Consider the following 14,959-nt stretch of genomic DNA (forward strand, 5'->3'; position numbering starts at 1 on the left):
ACTTCTTTTATGCAATAATAACATGCTTAGACTCAAGTGACTTGTTAAGGAGAGAATTTTTTTACAGTGCATTTCAGACCTATTCTGCTATTTCCATTGGGCGGCAGTGCATCTATCCTCAAACTGAAGCTGCACTGCATTGCCTGTCGGCCCATGTGCTCCATTCAGGACTATATAAGCCACTAAAAATAATTCCCACATTGCGAATTTATCTCTGGAAACAGGTGCATAATGAGGATGAGTTTCCTCAAGGGCGCCTGTCGGGAAGGTTTCAGCCAGTGCGCCATGCAGAGGATGAAGACCCCAGAGGAACGCAGGTCTGATTGGGAGCGTTCATAGTGGTGGCACCGTCAGGTCTGATAGAATAAGGAAACAACGCCTCCGGTGTATTCTTCAAAATAAAAGCCGTACGGGAAAATGCATGTTTGTGTTGAGAACAGCCCCGAATACCAAAGAGTAACCAAGGAATGTGTTCAAATGGAACGTGCTGAGGAATGAACAGACTCGCCAAGAAAGATAGCCTTTTCAAATTAAGTCTTATGATGAACATCTAAACGGCTGATGTTGCGTACTCCCTACTCGTGTGTGCTTTTATTTTGATGGCAAATACCACCCTGTCGTGTGCTATCATGATAAACTTATGCTAACTTGACGCTTCTCGTTGACACAGCGGCACTCTGAGGGAGGGAGAGAGAGAGAGAGAGAGAGCATCCGATGTATCTTTTTCTGCACATCACTTTGGAAATTTGCGCTCGTGTAGTCCTGCTTAAAGCGGTGCTCACCTGCCGGGGCTGTGTGGTTGTGAGCGGCTGAGCAACTGATTTAATAGGATAATCAGACTAATTGCTTCCTCTGATATTGCCCTCCATTGATTGTGTCGACCGTTCCCCTAATCACTGACATGATTTTCTGCATTTTCGTCTCTCCTGCTGTTTGAAAGTGACCGGCGGCAGGTGTTTTTTTGTGATCTGATTTGTGCCAGTCAAGGCTGGCAATATGTAATTTTGGGATAGACGCTGCGTTTTTGGAGAAGTGGACTATCTCACAACTGGGATTCCTTGTTTTTAAAACGTTACTGCTTTACTCTGTAGACCAAAACAGATTCTGATACACCGTGATGGTGTGGGGCTATCAGAACTGACAGCAGAGTGTACGCTATCATTGGGAAACTGCTTGAGGGTAAGTTCAATTTATTTTTTCATCTTAAGGTTCCCAAAGTTGCTCAGATGCATATGCTGCCTTGTGTGGACATGTTTAAACCAGTTTGTCGATTAATTTGGATGACACGGACAATGCATATATTCACAGATTTGCATCGCCTGCTTATCAACCGGCTTTAACAAACGGATTCATGATCTCCTTATATGCGGCACTTAAATGCGCATTTGGAGCGAGCATGTTTTTCCCTCAGTTACGCATGAATCCCAGACGCTCTTTTTGCTTTAGTTGCGGACGGAGCCTCCTCAGTGGAGCAGTTCACGGCTGCAGTACGACGGTGGAAGTGGACTGCTGAAGTATTCTTCAGTAAAACCTAATTATCCACGCAGGGCAGTTAGAGTGTCAGTGGACACGAGCTGTTAATTTTACACCTTATTTTTTTTCTCGGCGTTAATTGTGTAACACTGTGCGCATTTGCATTTCGCCCTGGTGCGTCAGCAGTATGTGTGTTTGTGAAATGTGTATGTTTGTGTATGTGCCCCTGTAGGAGCGCGCGCTTGCGTGCGTGTGTCCGTGGGTGTTTTGCGAATTTGTGCACATGTGCGCATCGCTTTCTACGCGCACACCCAAAGTGCGAGCGTGTGTGTGTCAGAGCAGGGAGGCCAGAAGAACCCGGGCTTAGTTATTTCAAATTATTTCTGCTGAGTGATTGCTTGGCGAGTCAGCTCTCTCTGTGCCGCTCCTATTTGCTAGTATTTCCTCTCCTCTCTTTCCTCTCCCCTGTTTCTCTCCCCTGCTTGGATGGATGATGGCTTATGATTGTCCAGATGGATGCTGGAGCTCCACTCTGGCTCTGACCAGACTGGGCTTTGCCACTTAGACATATTTGGGAATCAGGAAGTGATACTGATGTAAAGTTGGAGCAGATGCTGGCTTATCAAAAATAAACCCTCTTCTCCTACTATAGATCAGAGTTACAGGAGGTACTGTAGCGTTGTAAGTTGCATCTCATCATCTTATCAAGCAACAACTGATGCAGAGATGTAAGATTGTTATGCAATTTTTTAAATCTGTTACAAACCCTCCTCTAAGCCAGAAGCTTACAGGCAGTGTATGCTTCACACTCAACCATCGCCTCATTAATCGCATATGATTTCATAATTTTGTTAACAGTAACATTTACTCACCATTTCAACTGCTCCAAAATCGACTTGCATCATGGTCTGCACTAAATCTTTCCACTCCAGCTTCTTCTTGACACATTGTGCTTTAGGTGTTTCTTCTCGGTTTATGATGTTACTATAATACTATCTTTATTCATCTCCAACATCTGGGGTTAAGCTTTGCCACAGGAGCAACACAGCACATGAATTAATAGGTAAGTGGCAGTGGCCACTTAACGGAAGCCCTGCAGCTACATATTGAGCTGAGTCGAGTGCTCTCACACAGAAATTGATTTAGACAGAGATTATGTCATCCAGCATTGGCACATTTTTTATGCTGGTCAAGTTTACCCAGCGGCATTGAATTCCTCCTCTGCTCTCTGATGAATTAAGTGTAGCTTTAAAGAGAGCATGTTAATGCACCAATGAAGTTGTTGTTTCACTGGCTGGTTTATTTCAAGTATCATTTTCAATACTTCATCAGGGTTAAAAAGCATTTTAACACTGACAGCACATTTGAATGCGTCAATTTATTAGAAAACTCAGTGCTTGAATTTCCACACAAGTTTCCAGTTTTACAACAGTGTCATGGAGTTGCTATTACGTATTCAGTACAATGAAATGCTTGTTAATTGTGGTGTTACAGTATCGTGATGTTTCATGAAATGTCATTGTCAGCCATACAAAATGATCAGCTTTCACTTTACCCTCTAATAACTGACATTTAATCTTATTTTCCTGTTTCATGAGGCAAACACCACCTGTCTCGCTAAAATAAACCATGACAAACATTTGACTCTGTTCAGCTTGCAATGCTTTTTCTGGTAGACAGAAGGATCTGAAGACATCGCAAGCTTTTCCCTTTCCTCTCTTGATTGATACTTTTAATTTTCAAGGAGCTGTCACCAAGGCCTATTGGCCTTGGCTTTGCAATCAAGGGGCGGACCGTCAAAGGCTTTCAAATGAAAGAGTTCATTAATGTGGTGGAAATAAGAGTTGTCTCGCTGTGGAGTATTGGCTCTCTGTGAGGAATGATTGGAGCAATTGATGAGGATTTGTGAGGAAGAATGTTGGAGAGGAAGTTGAGAGGGGGCCATCTCAATCATAGCTCTTAAATCACATTAGTAAGACTCAAGGGGAAATGGAAATAGTGAGAGGTGATCAAACTTGTGTGTTGACGTATGTGTGTGGCCATGTGTATGTGTGCAAATATCATAAATGTTGTGCTTCAGCTTGAGCACCTTCCTTTCATGGGTGGCACTGCTGCGCCGACTTATTGACTGTTGTGAAATCTGAGTATTAGAAGCTGTGGACTACATGCTTAACAGATGCGCTCTCAGTTAAGTCTTTTGAAAATCCAATTCCTGTGAAGATGAGATTGCTCTTTCCACATGCCTTGTTCTATTTTCCATCACAATCATTCGGCATTGATCTGATCTTATTTTTGTTGCAGCCATCATGTCTTGAATTGACAAGTAAGGTAGATCAAGTAGATTACAATATGTCTGGGCATGCCACCTTGCCTGTACAAAGCAGAATCAGGACTACAATGCAGGGTTGAATATCAAAATTTCAATCTCTCCATGCATTTTTAGACCTCACTCAAATAATATTTTCAGTTATTTTCCATTCATTGTTGTAGCTCAGTTTAGGTGCCACATTACAGTAGGAAACCTTCCTTTTTGTCTTGTGAACCCTTTAAAAAGTAGCAGTGTCTTATTGTGATTCCCATCACAGGTCGCAGGTTGCTGCAACCGAATAGCCGTTTCTTATCTTCTCAGTGTGTTACGTTTAAAGAATTTTTCAGAGGCCTGAAGTTGTAAAATTGTGTAGTATTTTACAAAAAGAAAAAAAATTGTAACAGGAATATATTACTTCTTTTTTCTCACCACGCTAATTATCTGGAGATCCTGCAGATTTATCTTGTGACCTCTTGGTGCTCCTTACCTCACTTGGAATCAATGTTTTAAATAATAAAGCTAGTGTGTGGACAAAGATGGAGACATAAATTATTAGAACGAGAATTGCAGTAGAGTGAATTTTTGGGGACTTTATAAATGAATCCAGCCAAAATATATCTGTTATATGCTTCGTTTTTATGATAGTAATTTGACAGAAATATAATCAACCATTTTGAGAATGTAGCATTAAGTGAAATCATCTTGGGTTTTCAGAACTTGCAATGAGCATGTGTTACATTTTTGGGCTTTTCTTACTCTAAAAAGTGATGAATTGATTAATTGCATTTTTTGTGATCATGTCCTCTGTCACCAGTGCCGTTGTAGGGTGGACGTTATGGCGATATATACAGTGAGACGATATAAATCTGTCAGCCGCAAGATATTTTGCCAGACTGTTTTGACCGTGGTAGCTCTCCCTACGGGCGTATGAGACCATTGTAGCTAATGTTGCAGGACTGTTTTATGGCATTGTTGGATTTTTGCATCAGTGTGTGGCAGCTTACTTTGATTTATGACATTTAACTTTCCCAATTTGCCAAAAAATAGGATCACCATCACCATCACCAGGATCTGATTCATTTTATCCATAAACTATTTTTTAAATCTTCCAGAAAATGTATTATGTCACATTTCTATATATTGCTATTGGATATAGCATGACATATAGTATGTCTTGAAAGTTTATCCATATTGCCTATACCTAAATTATAGAATCTATACGCTATATTTTCTGATCTAAAGCCAAACCTTTTTATATCCTACCTGGTGGATTCCAGCAAGGTTTCACCCATTCAAGTACAGAGCGGTCCATAACAGATGTCATTATACTCAACTCTATAACCATAATGTATGTTCTGTCAGGTCACATCAACAAAGACGCATGGGTTGTCCTCTATTCTCTTTGCTGCAGAGGTTGGAAACTCAACCCTCGTGGCCCTTTCAGAACACATTTGAACTGCAGTTGCTCATTGATGGGAAACCAGACTGTATGGAAAAATAAATTCACTGTGTGGCCCTTGATCTCTCAGTGCGTTTTCATGGTATTATTCAGCAGTGAGGTATCAGAAAGAATGCTCCTCCTTGCAAATTATTTTTATGGGCCACTTAGTTTTAGAACTTGATCTGAATGTCTTCATGTATGAATGTGAACTGATCTGAGTGTCTGCTGCTGCTATACTCTCTGCTTGTAATAGCATTTTAATCTCAACAGCGCTACACTTAATGCAACATAAAAAAGGATGGTGATGGCATAATTTCCAACTGTCTATTTACATTGCTCTTGAAAAACAGATGCAAGCCATTCTGTGATTGCTTGTGTCTCAAAGCATAAAGTTGACCATAATCAAATCCAATTTAAAAACATTTATTTTCACATTTGTTACAGCAGAAAATAAAAAGACTCAGGGTCAGCCACTGAGTAGCTTGCCCTGGAGCTTAAATGTTGTGCTGGTCAATTGTAACACAGCTAAAATGAAGAGAGAGGTGATGAAATACTCATGTTGCACTTCCTCTGATGAAACAGCCATCTGAGGAATGATCAATTACCTCAATATACAGTATTTTTCTTTGCTAGGGGCAAGTGACGTATAAAATGAATGTTTTTCCTCCTCGTTTTAATCAGCAGTAGAATGAGAAGCCCATTGCTATAAGCAAGGGACGGAATTATCATTTTCATCCTTTCTTTTCAGCCCACTGTCATCGTGCCATGTCTGGAGGTGATCCTCTGAGGCCCATCCAGCCTAGAAAGATGAAGTTGATGTGTTTTAGATAGCTTTTGGAGAGATGTGGATAGAGGATGGAAATTGCATGCCAGGGGAAGCAAAATGAGCAATTTTTCCTCCCATTTCCCCTCCTCTCTTCAACGGATCTGTGCTTACTCATTCATGAAGGCTTTGTTGTGACATTCCATACATTGGTGAGGAGATAAAAAATCACACAAAATGCCAGTTGGCAGGGGAAAAAGAGATGTAGACTACATTATTGTGCAAGCTAATGCATTTGCAGGATAACAGCATAGCAAAAGAGATGCAACTCAAACGTTATCAAAACACTACCACAACTACCCATCTTTATTCACACTATGACCTGTGTTTTAAGTGGCTGCTGTTGAGATATTAGGGGAATTCAATAGAGCCCTTTACAAGACCTATTTAGATAGTGTGTCTACAAAGGCTTTCAAGCATTCACTGAAATGCTCAAACTTTTTCATACAGCAGCAACATGAGTGGGAAACATGGACACAGCTTATTTGCATACAGTATATTATTTGCATACATAGATACGCTCAGCAGGATTCCTGACAGTGTTTGCACCAATTTCTCCTCTCTGTGCCAGAAAGAACCTTAAATACAGCAACCACATCAAGGGATTGATAGCGAGTCAAGCACTTGATTAGCAGTTCCTCATTTGTCATTTGCCACCAGACATGAGACCTGGGGCAACAAATTATTTACAGGTGATCTTATACATATATGTCACTCTGCCTCTAGTACAAGATATGCCTGCACAATATTTATGCACTGTGTAGCTCCCTAAAATGGCAAAAAATAGCATGTACATCACTTTTTACTAAAATCCCACAATGCAATTGTTAACCTTTGCTAAATGTGTAAATAAACATAATGCAATAAACCACCTCTCAGTAATAATAAGTGTCATAAATCGCATTTTACATCTTATTATAGAGTAAAATATTGAGTGTTTATTATGTAGGAGTTGTGCCTGGGTAGTTTCTGACTCACCTGGAGTAAATTAAGACTGAAAATAGCAGTACCTTAAAAAAAAATTAATATATTAATTAATTCTATTAATAAATTAATAGACGGATAAATTAAAACACAAACGGCTGTATAGGTGTGTTACTACATATACAGGTAAGGAGATAAAATTACATATTCTGGAAAGGTAAAGCCAGTAGTTATATATAATAATTAACAGAGATGAGATGATGATACAAAACAGAGATGTGCTAATAAGTTAATAAGTATATACAGTTTGACCTGGTTCACTTACATGCTTGGCTGAACACCCTGAGTTTTGCCATCATCTATTTTCAAACATAACGATTCCAGTAATAATCAAATCCCCAGTTTAGCTAATAAAGGTCTTAATTGTATGCTGCTAAAACATCCTATGCATCACAGCTGAGGGGGTTACCGATGTGCCTTCCTCCCAGCCAGAGCGTGGCTCTGTTTCCCCCCTGCTGGACCAGACCCACAGAGACCGGCTCTCAACAGGGTTCTTGATTTATGGGCCACTTTACAAGAAGGGCCTGGGGACGCAACACTCCTTGTCCTCCGATATTGAATCTCGGCTGCCTACCATGGAGATGTGGGTCGTCTGTTATTGTGTGAAAGCTTATTTGCATTGCGCCGTTAAGCTCTCAGTGGTAACTACAACATGTCTGCTCACCTTAGCAGTTAAGTTTATTTTTGCTTGCAGTGCTGTTTGGTTCAGACATACAAGGGACATTTTCAGAGAAAAGGTGCAGTGAAGACAAATAGCTTTCACATTGACAGGTTTGTGTGTGTGTGTGTGTGTGTGTGTGTATGTATACATATGCAATGTGGTTATAGACCCTTGAATATATATAACATATAAACAGTTTGTTTTCCAAGTGCTGTTTGCTCACCTGTCCCTATGGGAAGTATGCTTTGCTTTGCTTGGTTTAAATATCAACATAAAACATCTTGCCTGCAATGATACAGTATAACGTATATTTCAGTCAAAGAATTTAGAGGCAACTTGCTACACGTCCATCTTGATCCTTGAAAGCTGAAGTACAGTACTTTAAAGCAGTGTTCAACCTCAACATACAAAGGCAGATACATTTACTACAATTTCAAGTATGTTATCTTTTTAGAGGAAATACTTATTCATTCAAAGGCTTTGTTTGTTATTGTTGGCGTTGACTGGATTATACATTTGTTCTGCTTTTGGCTCAAGTTGATTCTTCCTTGTGGTCAATTTGATAAAAAAAAGAAAAATAAGCAAGATAAATAGCAGCCTTAATGATTATAGTTGCTCTAGGGTAGGCATTTATTAACTTGTGTTAATAATCTGACAATCCTCTTTCATTCCCCCTTAAATCAGCCCACAGTTCTGCTGCTTAGACAGACAGTATATTCAGCTGAAGTGATTTGGCAAACTACAGAATCTACCAGGGCATTATTACTCATTTTTGTAGGCTTTTACTTTCCACATTTTTATCGTTTGAGAACATTTATGTTAGACATTTTATTGATTGCTGCTCATGTTTCTCTTTAATCTGTAAAAAGCTGCTGTCCTACTTCCTTTAAAGAACAACTGAAAAAAAAGACATCCAATGAAATCTTTTCCTACTGGTGTGCTATAAAATATGCAGTGTTTTTTTACTTTCTTAAAGTCAGAGGTCCTTGAAGAGCTCCGACTTTGATGCTCTCCAATGAATAGCATTAGCATACTGTAGAGTTAGCTAGAGACTCGGCGGTTCAGCAGCAGATCAGTCTCAGTGTCACAGATTTAAATTTTAGGTGTTGAGTAAAAATGTGTGTTCCAGGTTGTGTTTGAGGGAGATAAAGAGAGAAATGCTTCAGCCCGTGAATATCTCATTGTTGCCACTGGAAGTCTCTACCTCGGCTTGATGAATTTTCATTTCAGTTAGCAGTGGGAATGTTTTTCTGAAGTGCACCTATTGCTGCTATAGATAGCTAATGTTAGACTTCAGATAACCCTGCAGCATGAAGTTTTACAAGTGCCATTCAGCAGCCACTGTAGCATGCTTCCTTTCGAGGTGAATCCTATTTCAGACCTTGAACTCTGACCGTGTTTGAGAGTTTGATTGACATCAGGGGGAGAAAAGACATGCGCTTCATTTTAACTGGCTTTCTGGATTCTGTTACTAAAGTAACTTTGAGAAGGAGCTAATCCAAGTCAATCGACACGGTTCTTCTCACATAGCTGCTGTGAGAACAAGTTGTTGGATGTGCCTGGTATTCGTGTTACCCTAACATAAGTGTGCAGTGGCTGTTCTAATAATATAAAGGGGTTTAGCTGCAAAAATTTGACTGTCAAAATGTCTCTACTGTCCACTATGTGCTACATGATCTGCAAAATTGATTGCCGATAAAAATGTTTACAAAAGAAGGCTATTTTTAAGCTAATGGTATCCTTTCAGCAATAGAGAAGGATCTTCAGTATTAATTTAGCAGTGTGTGAATCATCACTGTGCTATTTTGCTATAAACCCATATCCATAACAGTGAATTGAAACTTTCAGACAGTTTGAATTGCAGATTTACTGTCCATAGCAGCTGTGAGTGAACAAACAGCTCTTTGACACCCCTAATAATTATCTGTGTTTTGAAAAATCAACATCTATTAACACTGGGAAATTTGCTGTGCAGATGCTACAAATTGGTTTAATCTTCAAAATCACATCAACACATTTTTATAGATAGTTATGGAGACAGTCAACTTAGTAAAACTCAGATATTAATCACTTTCATGTCAAAATACTTTGCATAAGAATTTAGTTCCCAGAATACTGTATTCAGTGCTGCCTTAATGTCTCATGATACTGCCTCTCATGTCTTCTCCTCGTCCTCTCTTCTTCTCCCTGTTCTAGCGTTCATTCATCCTCTCTTCCCCTTTCACCTCTTCCCCTTAGTGATTCCAGCAGGCTCTCCCTCAGCCCTCTCACCACTGGCCTGGAATATCCAAAGAGAGAGCTCCGTTCATTTAATGTCATCCTTATTTCCCTGACAGCCAGGCAGGATAAAGAATCTAGTTAGCAGGCAGCTCAGGGAATGGGACTAAGAATTGGACGTGACTGCAAAGATAGTTTGTATGTGTGTGCACGTTCCTGTGTGTCCACAGACTTCACTGAAAGTGCTGTGGCTAACAGTTCCCAAGACCAAAAATAAAAAATATACATTATACATTATATGCTTTATCTGCCATAGTTCACCTACAGAAAGTGGTTTCTGTCACTTCCTCTGGCTTTGTAACTATGGAGGTCAAATATAAAGCTAAAAGCTCAGTTAAATTTTAAGGCCAGTTGTTTATTTGGCCATTTGTTGGGTTCAACAGTCCTCATTTCCATAGTAGAGATATTGTATGAAGATTTAATAAATGTTGGGGAATTCTTCACAGTAACAGCATCACAGCAACAAAAGATTTTTTAAACCCAAAGGCAGAGAGTTTGTTGTAAAACTCTGAAACCGTCATTTTTGAATAGAAGAAACACGTTAGATAAATTGTATGCCATAGTGACTGACAGTGAATGTGAATTCAAACTGGCAGCTGGTAATGATAATGTTGCTTTCATGTTTTCCTTGTTAGCTCATTTACATCTTTGGAAGTTATACTGATGACGGTGCAACTTGTGCTGAACTGCATAAGTTGTTCAGTGGGAAGTTGAAGAGGAGTACACTGCAGTGTATTATAATTACCATTTGACCTGAACAGGGACACAGCTACCACCGAGAACACTCAGGTTATGTGTCCTCAGTATTGTTTCTTGGAATTTGGGCATTTTGATTCTGATATCTTTTAGATTCATTGTCAGATTTGAGTTTTTTAGCCCCCAAAATAAGTTCAGTTAAAATGATTAGTATTTCTCCACATTAATAATATTTGTGCAGTTATGACTTTGGCTTTGAAACAGCATGTAGAGCATGGTATAGGGCATTATATTTGAACAGTTAAACAAATTTCGAAAATGTAAAGAAAACACTGTGGAGAAAATAAAATCCTGGTTTTTGCCTGATTAGTAATAATTTTGCATCACCATGAAAATTAACAGAGCTCAACATATTATAACTACTAGAAACTCACATTTAAAACCTACGTCACTGTGTGGCAACTTGGATATCTGCTATATTACAAACTGTTTCTGAAAAGTGTAAGAAATGACACAAACATGTCTTGTCCTCTATTTTATTCTCACCACACAAAGCAGCTAAATGTTGCTGCACACAGTTTGTGTCTTCAATTGTTTCTTATTCATCTCTGAATTATGCTTGTGATGATTTACATAGTCTTTTTTCTCACTGTTTCCGGGGAGGAAATGGACTGTGCATATTTTTACACTAACGCAGAATAAACATTTATTTTCAGACAATTACCGTGTTAAATGTTTAGAGATGTTGATTACATTCAAGAAGCGACCTCTTCTCTCCTCCTCTCTCACTTCCTCCATGCATGTCAAGAACATGGAGGCTTTTGGTTGCAGGGTTATTAGATAATCTGAAATGGAATAATTCAGTGAGGAGAGCACAGACTCGTGTGGGTGTATGTGTGCGTCAGCCAAGGGTGTAAGGGCTTGAAGAGTATTCCTCACAAATAGAAATGTTAATAACTCACCGAGCAGAGTAGCAATTTTCTGACTAGAGGTAGGAGGAAGGGGGCAGAGGGGTGACATGGGGGAGAGGTGGGGGAGTAATCGCAGAGACAGAGAGGATGTCTGTTCATACCGAAACTCCAAGTGTCGCAGTTCTAATGAATTTTTTCATTTTCAATCTGGATATGTGATTCGAGGCACTTACTTAAGAGCTTGAATCAGAATTTGTTGTCATCAAGGCTGCAGCTAGGTTCCCGGAGGCCTTTAAATAAAACTGCTCTTTTTTAAGTATGTATAAAATACATTCAGAAAAATAAAATGAATAGTCCTATCATGTTGAGATTGTTTCAGTTTTACACCTCAGTTCTATCAAAACTTCGAGCCACAGAACGGAAATTTTTTCCAAACGAGCAGGAGAGGTGTTGGTACAAAAAATGGATGCCTGATATTGCTTCTTGCTGTCAGTTCCCATTGGTATCTGATGTGGGTAACATCCTACAAAGATATGAACAGTCATCTAGAAACATCAGATATGAGCAGTTGTTCAGAATTGAGCACGAAGGCCTTCAGTATGAACAGCCTGAGAAAATGTGTGACAGAGAAAGAGAGACTTGAAAAGAGAGATCCGTATAAATCATCATCTTAATATCCATCTGGCGAGCTGCAGTAAAGCCGCACTCGTCGATTGCTGAAATTGTTTGTGTGTGAGTGTGAGAGGGAGATGCATTCCTCAGGGCTAATTCTGAGCCCCGAGAGTGTTGAGAGAGTGCCCCATTTCTCTGGCTGAACCCTCCTCGAAAGTAATTGAATTTTGGATGAATCCGCTGAGGAGGAAACACTGTCAGGGAGGGGAGAAAGTGGATGCTTGAGGAAAAAAAAAAACAATCAAAGAATGAGAGGCAGGTGACAGCACCTCTTGGATGAGCTTCTCTTTAAAGAATGGCACACTGAGATGCTTGACAGGATAAGCTTTCATTGTGGGGTTTCTAAGGGAGGACTATTTTTTTTTTATAAGATTTCATATTTTTGGACATCTAGTATCCATTCATTTGTTGAAGAGGGATAACTCTTGCTTTTCTGCTCTATTGTGTTCCTGATCATATCTCTTGACAGTTAGACAGCTGCACTGAATCTTTCACTTATCACTAGCTAATAACCATGTGCCAAAAAGTAAGATGATAGTGCCAATAATACATTGACACCCCTTTCATGATTACTGATAACAAATTGAGTGTTCGACCTCGATAAGCCCTTGAGTTGCTTGTTTCTTCAAACAGGTGGCCACCTTCTTAAATAGACATTAGCATCAGGAGCAGAAAATGGAAGATAAACCACTATCATTTAATGTGTTTGGGGAAACACTTCAGTAATCTGGTAGAAAAGGTAGAACAATGAAATCATCGCAATATTTATTCAACCATTGCTGGTGGCCACAAGCCCTCTCCTCCCCCTTGAGAGCACCTTTCCTTTCTTTTCTTGTCAGCTTAATCTCAGCTAATTAAAAGACCCAGGTTATCAGTAAAATCAGTTGTTAAATTACGGACCGATCGAACTGTAGCAGACCTACGGTTTTGAGTTCAGGGACTTGGATATGGCGCCCAAGAGAACCATAGCAACAATGTTCAATGTGCGTCAACATTTTTTTCATAAATAAGCTGATTATCCTGTAATGATACAGACAACTGTGGTAAGGGCCTCATCCAGAGCCTAAAATGTGGCTTTCAGTTGAGTTGGTGGAAGTGTATAACAGAACCAGAGCGAGATGGAAAGTGGTCATTGTGGACACAAAGTGAAAGCATTAGGTACAGTCTCGAATCTCACTGCAAATAAAAGCCACATAGACATGTGGCGGGCAATAATGGATTACAAAAGCAAGAATGCCTGCATCAATACATGCGAGACCTGGCTGCCGAATGAGCTCAACACCTTTATATGCTTCCTTTGATGTCCTCAACAGAGGACCTGGCCCTTGTGTATACAGACATGAGATAGACCCTGCTGAGAGTGAATGTGAAACTGGCTGTGCACTAAACACATGTGCCCAGTATTTAGTTGATGTCTTAACTGCAATATTCGACACATCACTCTCACAGGAAAACTCCTGATCTGCCACAGAACAGCGACCATTGTCCTTCTACTTAAGAAGTCTGCATCATCCTGCCTCAGAGATTACCAACCTGTGGCACCCAGCCACATCATTCTGAGGCGCTTTGAGAAGCTTGTGGGCCAGCATGTCAAAGATCCTCAACTATACTCCACTCAACCCTCACACCTTAAAAATAACAGCACCTATGTCTGAATGTTGCTTGACAAGCTCCGCAGTCCTGAGTACTACCTTATGTAACTGGATTCTGGACTTTCCCATGCAACAACAGACCACAGACAGTTTTGGATAGGCAGACACGCTCCCACTGTGAATACTGTTGATACATGTGCTGTACAGTGTGCTCCAGGTTCCCTCAAACTTCCAGAGAGAGGTAATCTAAAGTATCCCGACAGGCCACATGACAACCTGGCACCACTCACACGAGGCCCAGGACCTGGAGTTGATGTTGAAATCCACCCAGAATATCATCATTATTGTATCGCTGCCCAGCATTGGTGAGATGAGGTGCATGCACAGAGCCCACACAACAGTTACGGACAGCCTAGTCCAGCCTGAGTTTGCTCATCCTGCCATTCATCTGGCAGGAGATGCACAAGAATCTGCTGACTATGGGGCAGCTTCTTCCCTCAGGCAGTAAGACTCCTCAACACCACTTTAACTCCCCCACACCACCACCAGTGAATGCTCAAATACCGCTCACCTCAACTACCCCTGCTCTACTGACAGTTAGTTGATTAAGCATCTATTGTGTTAAGCCATGTTTTAAGAAAAAAATACCAAGATATCCCTTCTTGCAGCATATTAAGTCCCCTTTCCATTTAGAAAATTGTGATGGGAATTGTTTTCATTATTTTGTGACATTTTATCAACAAAATATATTTAGTATTTGATTACTAAACAAAATAATTGGCAGATTAATCAATGATTGAAATTATAATTAGTAGAGAGCCTTTAGTGAACTCTGAATATCTTTTTTAAATGATAAACACTGAGTCCAGTGTGATATTTTGTTCTGTTCGCTGTAGTATGTAGCTGATGTTGCCTAACCCTTTTTCTTCTGAGTAACCTCAGTCTTTTGTTGCTCTTTTTGCATTTTGCTACAAAATTGCCATTGCACAGGATCCATTTCTTTGCACTAGCTTTGTACATTGATTGACAGCTGCAGTGTGGCACATTATTTATATCGACACCCTCTTAAAATAATGGCCTAAGTCATTTTTTCAGGTTTTTCAGGAAACACAAAAAACTCA

The 14,959-nt window shown here is 39.9% G+C and overlaps 1 protein-coding gene across 1 annotated transcript in view; it reads left to right on the plus strand.

Annotated features, from left to right (window-relative positions):
• Nucleotides 1-733: 733 nt before the first annotated feature.
• Nucleotides 734-14,959, plus strand: part of LOC111646169 (interleukin-1 receptor accessory protein-like 1) — a 226,714-nt gene continuing 212,488 nt past the window's right edge. The window contains exon 1 of the mRNA XM_023395600.2: nucleotides 734-1,179. The gene's annotated coding sequence lies outside the window, so the exon portion shown is untranslated. The remainder of the gene's footprint in view (nucleotides 1,180-14,959) is intronic.

Source organism: Seriola lalandi, unplaced genomic scaffold (assembly GCF_002814215.2).
Source record: "Seriola lalandi dorsalis isolate HSWRI2012SDOR001 ecotype SW California unplaced genomic scaffold, Sedor1 jcf7180002054966, whole genome shotgun sequence".
NCBI classification, from domain to species: domain Eukaryota; kingdom Metazoa; phylum Chordata; class Actinopteri; order Carangiformes; family Carangidae; genus Seriola; species Seriola lalandi.